General features: G+C 41.0%; 3 non-coding genes across 3 annotated transcripts; 2 read left to right on the top strand and 1 right to left on the bottom strand.

Annotated features, from left to right (window-relative positions):
* Positions 1-1,806: 1,806 nt before the first annotated feature.
* Positions 1,807-1,964, bottom strand: LOC132865111 (U1 spliceosomal RNA). The gene has a single exon (XR_009650288.1). It is a non-coding gene; the product is annotated as a U1 spliceosomal RNA (small nuclear RNA).
* A 4,411-nt stretch (positions 1,965-6,375) lies between these two features.
* LOC132865126 (U5 spliceosomal RNA) lies at positions 6,376-6,490 on the top strand. Its single transcript, XR_009650296.1, has one exon. It is a non-coding gene; the product is annotated as a U5 spliceosomal RNA (small nuclear RNA).
* A 188-nt stretch (positions 6,491-6,678) lies between these two features.
* LOC132865116 (U2 spliceosomal RNA) lies at positions 6,679-6,868 on the top strand. Its single transcript, XR_009650290.1, has one exon. It is a non-coding gene; the product is annotated as a U2 spliceosomal RNA (small nuclear RNA).
* The last annotated feature ends 3,082 nt before the right edge of the window (positions 6,869-9,950 follow it).

Below are 9,950 nucleotides of genomic sequence, written 5' to 3'. Positions count from 1 at the left end.
TTTCTGATATTTACCTAAAAGCTAAAAACACAGAAAACAGCTACAACTTAGTAAATGAAGATAAAATATGACAGAACTACAGACAAAAAGATCTGAACTTCAGCAAATGGAGGCGTGAATTTTTCGACTAGCATCCTGTCTGTCAGTGTTAGCTAACGCTACTTATGTCATCTGCTGCACTAGTATATTTTGCCTGAGAAAGTTTCTCAACTAAAGACAAAATAAACAAAAGAACCATGACTTACCTCTGTCTACTTTGCTAAGGCATCGTGTTTCACAGATAGTTACAACTTTATACGACACAAATCCTAATAAAATATAAAGTATGACGGATTGATAGAAAACAGTGGCGCCAATTTCTCGAGCTGAAGTCCATTAATGTTAACATTAAACGTATGATGATGCTGTGTGACATCACGCATTCTCGCAGCGCATGCGCATTCAATGATAATTCCAATGAAAATGTTTTTTTTTTTAATTGATGGGTGTAATTCACTTTAGCTTATTTTTTTTGTTGTCTAAATCATTATTGATGAACTCTCATATTGATGGTGTTTTTAGAATAGATGAAAATGAATAAAAGTATTATATTATAATAAACACTGAAGCAGAGGGAGCTCAGCTCCTGCTGGCTGTACTGCCAAGGTGAGGAGGTGGAGCTGAGCTCCACTGTAATCTCTGGGTTTGGAACCTGTAAAGTCGGTCCCCTTCCGGATAGCCGTTTTTGTTTTTTTCCTGGTGCGAACCGTGATGACATCAGAGGGCGTGTTTTTAGTTTAGGACAAGTTTCTACGTCTTCTTATGATTACTAGTTGGTCTGTGGTCATATTTTGGAAGAAAGCAAATATCTGCTATGTCTGAAAGTCTTATGAAGACAAGGAGGCTCAAAGCGCAGCGTGTTGAGAAAATGTAGCTGGCTCCACATGTTGCTGGTGTTTTTGTTCTGCTCGCAAGGCTTTCTGACCACCAGGGAAGAAATAACAGAATAAAGCTTGCAGGCAAGCAATGCAATCCACCATCTCCGGACTACTGTTTACTTCTGCTGTGCACTGTGCAATGCCTTCTGTCGATGATGCATTCTTGATGACAAATTCCTGCTGAAAACTCATGGAGACCCTTGCTCATGCCAAGGTTCCCAGAAGCCTGACCTAAACCTGTTCAAGAACACATTCCCTGGTGGTCAGAAAGCCGTGCGAGCAGAGCGAAAATAACAGCAACATGCAGAGCCAGCTACATTTTCTCCACATGCTGCACTTTGGTCCCTGAGCCCACTTGTATTCATAAGACTTCAAACACATCATGCAACTTGCACTCCAGCGCACAACATCAGGGAAGGGGAAAGAAGGAAGAAAGCAAGGAAGGAGATCGATAGATAGATAGATAGATAGATAGAAAAGCCACCAGCTCAATTTTTGACTCTGTCAGGGTTATGGGAAAGAGGAGAGAGCAGGAACGCATTCCCCCACTGTCAGAAATTATGCAGTCGATATTCCCACATTTGAGGAATTCTCAAAGGTCTGCACAACCCTGGTGAAATTCCCTCCATCCACGGTGCATCCTCAACAACCATTTTCTGCTCAAAACTTGTGGAAACCCTAGCTGGGTGCCAAGGATAAAAGAAACCTGAACAAAACCTGCTCCCTAGTGCTCAGAAACCCAGCAATACACAGAACCAGAGAGATTTTTTCCACATGTTACCCTTAAGAGCATAGTCCTCCAAGCAGCCAGCAACTCTTGATATAAAACATCTGAATGCTAAGAAAATAAAAACTTCAGAAAAACAAACAGCTCTATCTTCGACTCCAACAGAATTAAGTGAAAGATACCCCTACCAGAAATTATGCAGTTGAGATTCTTGCATTTGAGTAATTCACAAAGCTCAGCACAGCCTGAGTACAATGCCTGGGCCTCACTTTGAGTAAACCACCTTCTTGATCATGGTGTTGTTCCTACCAAGTAAGCATGAGCTTCTTTGCCTGGCTGACATGTAACCCTGCAAGGGTGTAGGCCACTCCGTGAGGGTGGGCAAAGCGTCCGAGCAGGGTTTTGCATAATTTTTGGCCCCTCCTCTTCCAAGTCAGCACAAGACACTGGTGGTGATTTTATGTGCGCTCCCTCTACTGGTCAGACAAGATATGGACCTGACGACTTTGCACCGACCTACACATAGCCCTTTTCCACCAACAGGGAACGGGTTCCGTTCTGGTTCGCGCATCAAAGTTTGATCCATTCAGAGCATTTTGGTCAAAAATCCATTGGTTCGGACAGTGGTTAAATTGGCTTTTGGAAGGAGGGGGAGCCCTTCTTCACTCACAGTGGTCAATATCTCTCAAAACATTTTTATTTATCGCATCATCGGTTTAATACATATTTTATCAACGTATGGCCTACTTATATCTCACATCAATGCACATATTGGTAACTTATTAAGCCTATGTTTCACGATCAATCTACACTGTAATTTGTAAAACTTATTCACAATATACACCACTAATTCACATATTAGCAATAGTTATTTACATCTCATCAATCTACAGTATTATTTGCATTACTTGTTTACATCTCACACCATCAATTCACATATTAAGAATAGTTCTTTACATTTCACACCATAAATCTACATCAATCAAATCAATTGTTTGCTAAACTTACTTACATGTCACAACATCAAACCACATATCAGCAATAGCCAGTCATTACAATTTAATTTACAACTTTCCAATTAAGACTTAGATCAAGTTTCTCCTGCCTTTCCTGTCTCTGTCTACATGCTCCTGGGGAGACTCCCAGAGCGTCCGGGAGACTAGGGATGTCTGAATCATTTAATTTTGTTATTTAGTCTAGTCTTAGTACCCCACAGCAACCTCATAACTTTGGCCAACCAAAGCAACATTGGATTGGGAGTCGAGCGCGCGAGCCAATGGAAAAATCCAGCCTGCCAGTTCTCACTATCACGAGGGAGGTTTGCTAATGCTAAATGCACACAGATAGGTTAGCGGGCATCCATGAAATTAGCTAACTCAATTTTCTGATATTTACCTAAAAGCTAAAAACACAGAAAACTTTTTTTGTCTGACTTTTACTAGACTTAGAAATAGAATATTATTAGAAGAACATCATCAGAGGGTCTACCATTGGCAATTTATAATAGTCATAATTGACATTAACATTGACTTTAGGCATATTAAAGGGCTGATGACATGAACATGACTCTATGCAATTTCTTAAATAAACTATACAACATGGCAAACATGTTAGATTTCTGTTATAATTACGTGAAAAGAAACTGTTGTTATGCGAATATCCAACTTTTAATTGCACAGTGCAAGAAAACTGGGTCCGTGGCTCGCGGCCATGTTGTGACGTCAGCGGAAGAACACGCTGCGGTTCACTGGCTGTTCTACTCTGGTTCTACTCAATGGAAATGGTGCATGAAAATGCCGGTGAACTCTCTAGTGCTAGCTCTTCCTCTTCTGGGAGTCTAGAATTGTGTTGATCTCTTCTGAATAGAATCTATGATAGCCTACCCTCTTTACCCTTTGCCTCTCATTGCTAGGTGGCAGTTACATGAAAGCCACAAGCTTTCACAAGCAAATACATGACTGATATCACGCCGACTTTATGATTACATTTATGATTATCATGTAGAATCTATAGCTCTACGTACCTTTATCTTATGTCATTTCACAACACATGTTCTGACAGGAGGACTGTCTTTGGATCCAGCATAGCTACTAGTAGACCCCCTCCGGAATACTGGCAGTGTTGCCAGATTGGGAGGTTTCCCGCCCGGTTGGGCGGTTTCAAGTGCATTTTGGTGGGTTTTGAACATATTTTGGGCTGTAAAACTTCAGCAGTATCTGGCAACAGATACTGCTGGCTTTTTCCAGCCCAAAATATGTTCAAAACCCACCAAAATGCACTTGAAACCGCCCAACTGGGTGGGAAACCTCCCAATCTGGCAAAACTGTGTAGGCACTGCTGATGGTAGTAACACACGTTTGTGCTAAGCTGAACACCCAAGAGATTCTTTTAAGCTGGGAAGGGTGTCAAAACAATCCAACTCGAAGTGTTCAGAGCACAGGACGGATGTTGGTGAGGGCTCCCACTTATCATGAGTGCGCCTGACTTGCTTCACCCACTTCGCATGCAGCTCAGGATCTCTGGGAAGTTGAATAAACTTACCCCATCCTTGTGGGTTTTGGAGCAAAAGCCGGCAACACAACGCGAAGGCATAATATATATATATATATATATATATATATATATATATATATATATATATATATATATATATATATATAATAAAAATACTAATAATGATAAACTGAACACCTGTCACATCAACAACAAACTGGTAAGTTAGGAGGAAGGTTCTTTCGCTGATGTCATATAGCTCCTCCTCCTCCTTCGTCTCCTGGGTGCTGCAGCCCCGTCAAATTTGCCCAAATAGCCGTGTTTTTTATCATAACTTGTAAAATAGGCGCCTTCGTGAATTAATATATGGATCATCGGGAATTACTTTTTATGTTATAAAACATCGCCAAAGATGTCAAAAACGTGTCATCAGCACTTTAAAGTATGGTCTATAGTCACTGGATTTATCTAGATCTGTTACTATTAATAAGATTTAATTGACACAAAACATGGTCATTCATATATACATACTGTATATATATATATGCTCAAGGGCACTTCAGCCCAACACCACCCCATGTTAACCGAAATACATGTCTTTGAACTGTGGGGTTAACCAGAGCTGACACAGGGAGAACACGCAAACTCCACACAGAAAGGCCCCCACCAGCTGCTGGGCTCAAACTCAGAACCTTCTTGCTGTGAGGCAACAGTGTGAACCACTCCATCCCCCTGCTGCACAAGTTAATAAATTTTGAAGCCTCCCCGTCAGGGAATCGAACCCCGGTCTTCCATGTGACAGGCAGAGATACTGTCCACTATACTAACGAGGATGATGCAATGATCCTCATTTATCAATAAAAAATGTGGTATGGAAAGCACTTACTGCTGTGGTCAAAAGCGTTCCTGTCAATAATCAAACTCCAGCTGATGTTTTCATATTTAATTTATAGGCCTACATCCGTGATATTGGACAGATCACACAACACTCAACTGTTCCTTTTCAAAATTCAACACCCCACCCCACTTGCTTATCTATCTATCTATCTATCTATCTATCTATCTGTCAATTGATTAATCTTTCTTTCAAAAAAGCTTGTTGGTCAGACATTTCTCTGCCTGTGTGCAATGGCTAATATTCAGACCCTCCAGGATTTCGCGATGTTGCGATTTGCAACTTCAATGCAAATTCAACCTATCCCCGCGAATTCAGACCGGTGTTGCAATTATATCCAATCACCGCAACTTTCCCACAAGTTTGACCAATTGTTGGCGTCGTCTTGAGGTGACGTCGACAAGCTACCTTCTGCCTTCCAGGTTTTGAACATATTTTGAGATGGAAAACATCAGCAGTATCTGGCAACACTGCTTACTTCCGTGTTTCCATTCAAGAGAAGTTGCATGTGCGAGTCAGTGTTTATATAGGCTTAAATTCTGTTACTGAAAGTGTGTTATGTTTACAGTGAAGGACTGTGTGCACTTTACATTATTTTTTTTTACTTAATACAAGAAATTAATGGATGCCAACATTTTTGCCAAAATGGTATTTTATTTTCCATTATTTAGACAGCTTCAGCATCATACTGTGAGATTCTGTTCAAATTGTTATTTTTTCTTCTATGAAGCCTGAGCCATTTATTTTATTAGTTTGTAATTAGTGTTTAATTTAGTCTTCAGGAGAGACTGCCTGCACACAGTACTAGTATTGATAGTTTTTTTTTCTTACATGAAAGCTGAGGCATTTTTATTATATTTTAAGGTAACTTCATGTTGTGCTGTGAGGTTCTCTGCACTTTAACTTTTGAACCAACAGGTGCATTTGGATAAGTAAAGCCTATTTTCTGCATTTTTGTAGTCCTGGTAATCTTTTATATTGGTAAAGTTGTTTATAGGACAATTTCTCAGTGTGTTTTTTTTTTAATCAATAGTTTTTCAGTAATAACTTAATATTTAACATATCACTCAATTTTAATCACAAAAAGAGAAAATCACAACAATTTCTCACAACTTTCACTTCCTCCCGCAATGTCATTGCAACAAAAGCCTAAAAAACACCGCAACTTTCATCGCAATTTTTTTGGAAAAACCCCCGCAACATCAGACATTTTAGCCCTCAACAATCACAAAAAAAAGGCCCGCGGAATCCTGGGGGGACTGAATAAAGCCCAGACCACCTTACCCTATACCAGCTTTCTGCACCTCCAATACAGTGTCACTAACCTGATCCAGTGTTAAGTGCAGCTCGGGTTTCTCTTCATTGACGCATAAATCTTTTGCCTTTTACTAAAGAGTTCCGTGGAGAGAAATGTTAATGCGTTCAGTATATTTTTGTAGGCTTTGCTCTGGCAGAGCTGAACATTTTTAGTCAACAAATGTTAGATCTATTGATCTTTTTGCATTGAAACATCTCCCACACGCCCCACAAAGCGATGTCTCTTTTCCAAAGGATCCAGATGTTAGGAGCGGAGTCTAGCTGTGTTTACCTTTCTGGATTTTAATATTTGGAGGTGGTATATTTAAAGTCATTAGTTGCAGTAAATTGTCATTTCTCCGCATTTTGAGCAGGATCAAGTGTAGTATCTATTTTAATCAATTAAAAATCTGATTTGCTCTCTAAATGAGAGCATTATATCAAGCAGATTTTTTTTAGAGCAAGGAGCTGGGATAGGGGTTTGCTCTTTTGGCTCCATATACCAACCTGATATTGCAGTATTTCTTTGTTATAGAATTTTTTTTTCTTTTTAAATGAAGCTGGTGAATGGGTTTTTTAGAGTAGAGAATAAAAATAGGAATTTGGTCCTTTTATTCTACCCTCTCATATGGTATTATAGTAGATTTAGGAATAGTTACCTTATTTTAAAAAAGAAAGAAAAAAATCTTTATTTTGCCTGCCCTAACTTTTTTCCCTACTTTCTGGTTTTCTCCATGCTCAACAACACAGGTGTAGAATTGGGTGTGGGCGGTATGGGCGTGTCCCTACCAATATTTCTGATTGAAGAAAAAAAATCCCGCCCCGTGGGCGGTACACAAAGGGTTACTGTAGGTTTCCACTGGGCGAAACACCACGCCCAATTCGCTCATGAATATTCACTCTGGGGGCGTGGTCGCAAAAACAGCCCGCACTTTTGGCTACCATGTCAATTAGCAAGTGCGGTTGCAGTGATGATGATAATGATGATGATAGTTTATTTCAAACATGTAAACAAATGGGGCTTTTCCACTACCAACGCGGCTGAGTTGGGCTGAGCTGTGCCGTGCTGAGTTGGGCTGAGTCGAGCTGAGCGGGGCTGTTGGCGTTGCATTTCGACTACAACCACGCTGAACCGTGCTGGCTGGAAGTGGGTGGACACATTGGGTGGAGTTAGCGAAAGTGAGTGGACATCACGTGATGTCGTTAGGTGGCGCAAACAGTGACATCAGTGACCTTTTAAGCGGTAGTCTCACGACCCGGAAAGTAAACAATTGTGAGGGAAATTTAATGGACGAACATTATTATTCTCTGTGTTCCTGTATGTTGAGCTCAAGTGACTTAATGGATGAACATTATTATTCTCTGTGTTTCTGTATGTTGAACTAAAGTGGCTTAGTTACTGAGAAGAGATGTTTTTCCACATGCTGTAATCGCTTTTCTGTGGCCTTGGTGGTAATGAGCAGAGTGCTTGAGTTCGTCCTAACTACGCATCTTCTCATGATGTAACCACCTTTCCTGACCTCGGTGGTGATAAGCAGGGAGCTTGAGCTCTCCCTAACTCACATCCACCTGCACATACCAGAGCACGCCAGGTGCACGCTTTAACAAAGCTTCATAGAAAATCTTGAGCCAATCACGTGAAGACACAAGCAGTGAGCGAATGCTTTCAGAGTATAATAGATAACATTCCTAAAACACAACTCAGAGTGCGCATACTCTCGGCATCATCAGAAGTGATGTCTTCTATTCTTCTCTTTCCTTTCCTATTTTATATATCTTTTATATGATCTACTATAATAAATGACTGAAAAGACAACTGTTAAGCATTCTGAAGTGTTTATTAGAAATTTCCATTACAATTTGGCGTCCCCTGGGTGGGCCCTATGCGTCTGATCCTCGGACGACAGAACACTCCCAAGGCTATGGTGCGGAGCTGAGAACTCGGATGAGAGACCAGGCCATCAGGGCTCACCAAACCAGTAAGTGATAACTTTGCATTCTTGTGTAAAGAAATTAGTGGAAACAGTATTTAAAGAATGATACAAGAAATGGACAGAGATTTGTCCTAGTATTTAAAAATGATATAAGAGACGGGCAGAGATTGTCCCAGTCAAGGAAGACTGATAAGAGATGGACAGAAGTTTGTCTGAGCCCAAGAGGACTGCTAAGCTGTGGTACCATCAATATGTTTGCAGACAATGGATAAAACACAATTTTGAGACAATAAACTGCAAGTAGTTTATTGGGTTGTGTAAGAGAACTATCCACCTAAGTGACGACTGGGTAATCGCTCGCCTACTTGAGGAGGGGAAGTACGGGTGCGTGTTTCGATGGATTCACGTTCAGCGATTCGTAGGAATTGAATCTTGCTCCCTTTGTTCTGTGTGAACAACTGGCCCATCTGGGGAACGGGATAGAGAGGTTCGATCGCGAAAACGCAAAGACACACCGGTGTGCACGCAAAATATTGATGAATTAACAGAGTACTGTCCTCCTCCAAATTCTGAAACAGAGAAACAGATTTTGTACACATGCGCGAGTTGTCTTTGAAGTTGTTGTGCTAAATGATACCTACTTTAGTTTAAGGCAAATGTCAGATAAATTGTTTACTAATAAGAACACACCTAAAGGATTATTGTGTCGCATTTTTGGACATAGTCCAACTTGCTCTTCTTGTGATCCTGAAAAAAACTCAGCCACTGTTGTCATAACCTATTGATATAACAGTGTACAATGAGGAACAGAAACAGTAAGTTAGGGAAAGAAAAGAAAAAGCAAGTAAGTGTGAAGCTACATGTGCTATAATAAGAATTGGATATTCCTATGACAATCCAAACATCCAGTTTATGAAAAGCTCGTATGGCGAGGATTATTTGGCACAGTTTGATATATGAGTAAAGGACTTAGAATTCCCTGAGAAGGGCAGTTTTAGTCCCAGGCAGATAGGACAGTTAGAAGAAAAGTTGAAACAGAAGGAAAAAGAAGAGTCTGCAGATAATGTTAAGTTTTTAGGGGACTGGAGGGCGTTTTCTGCATGGGAAGAAGAAACACTTTAGAGAGAGTACAAAAGAGAGAAATGACAGGCAGGGCTCTCACCCTCTTCTCAGTGTTTGAAATTTCAGATGGACCCTGACCTGGAGTCTGCCCCGCCACCCCGACACACACTGCCTCCTCAGCAAGGCGGAACATCATTCCCACAAGTGCTTCACCCACAGAAAGGGGGAGAAGTCGAGACAAAGAAGAAAAAAAATACTGAGCCTCTGGAATCTCTCCCAGCCTACCAGCCGCCTCCAGCATCAGCGCCTCTCAGCACTTCTCCATCACACACGAGATCCGGTCTTGCATATGGCGATGGAAAAGACACCCTCCTGGACCTGACCACGTGCTCACCAGTGGGTCCACAAGGCCATAATCTAAAGTCTGAAGTCCTTCATCTTCCAATGATGGAAATGGCTGGAGCTGATGGTGTGCTTTTAGTCCACAGACCCTGGATGACAGCTGATATCAAGGAAAGCATGGCTTCTCTTCCCAATGTGAGAGAGGTAGGAGGAAAGAGATTTGGTAATGAACTGTTGATATTTTGCAGAGAATTCCGACCGACCACCCATGAACTTCGCCGGCT

The sequence above is a fragment of the Neoarius graeffei genome, chromosome 17 (assembly GCF_027579695.1).
Source record: "Neoarius graeffei isolate fNeoGra1 chromosome 17, fNeoGra1.pri, whole genome shotgun sequence".
NCBI lineage: Eukaryota > Metazoa > Chordata > Actinopteri > Siluriformes > Ariidae > Neoarius > Neoarius graeffei.
The sequence above is the reverse complement of the archived record's forward strand: the minus strand, read 5'-3'. Positions and strand labels throughout refer to the sequence as shown.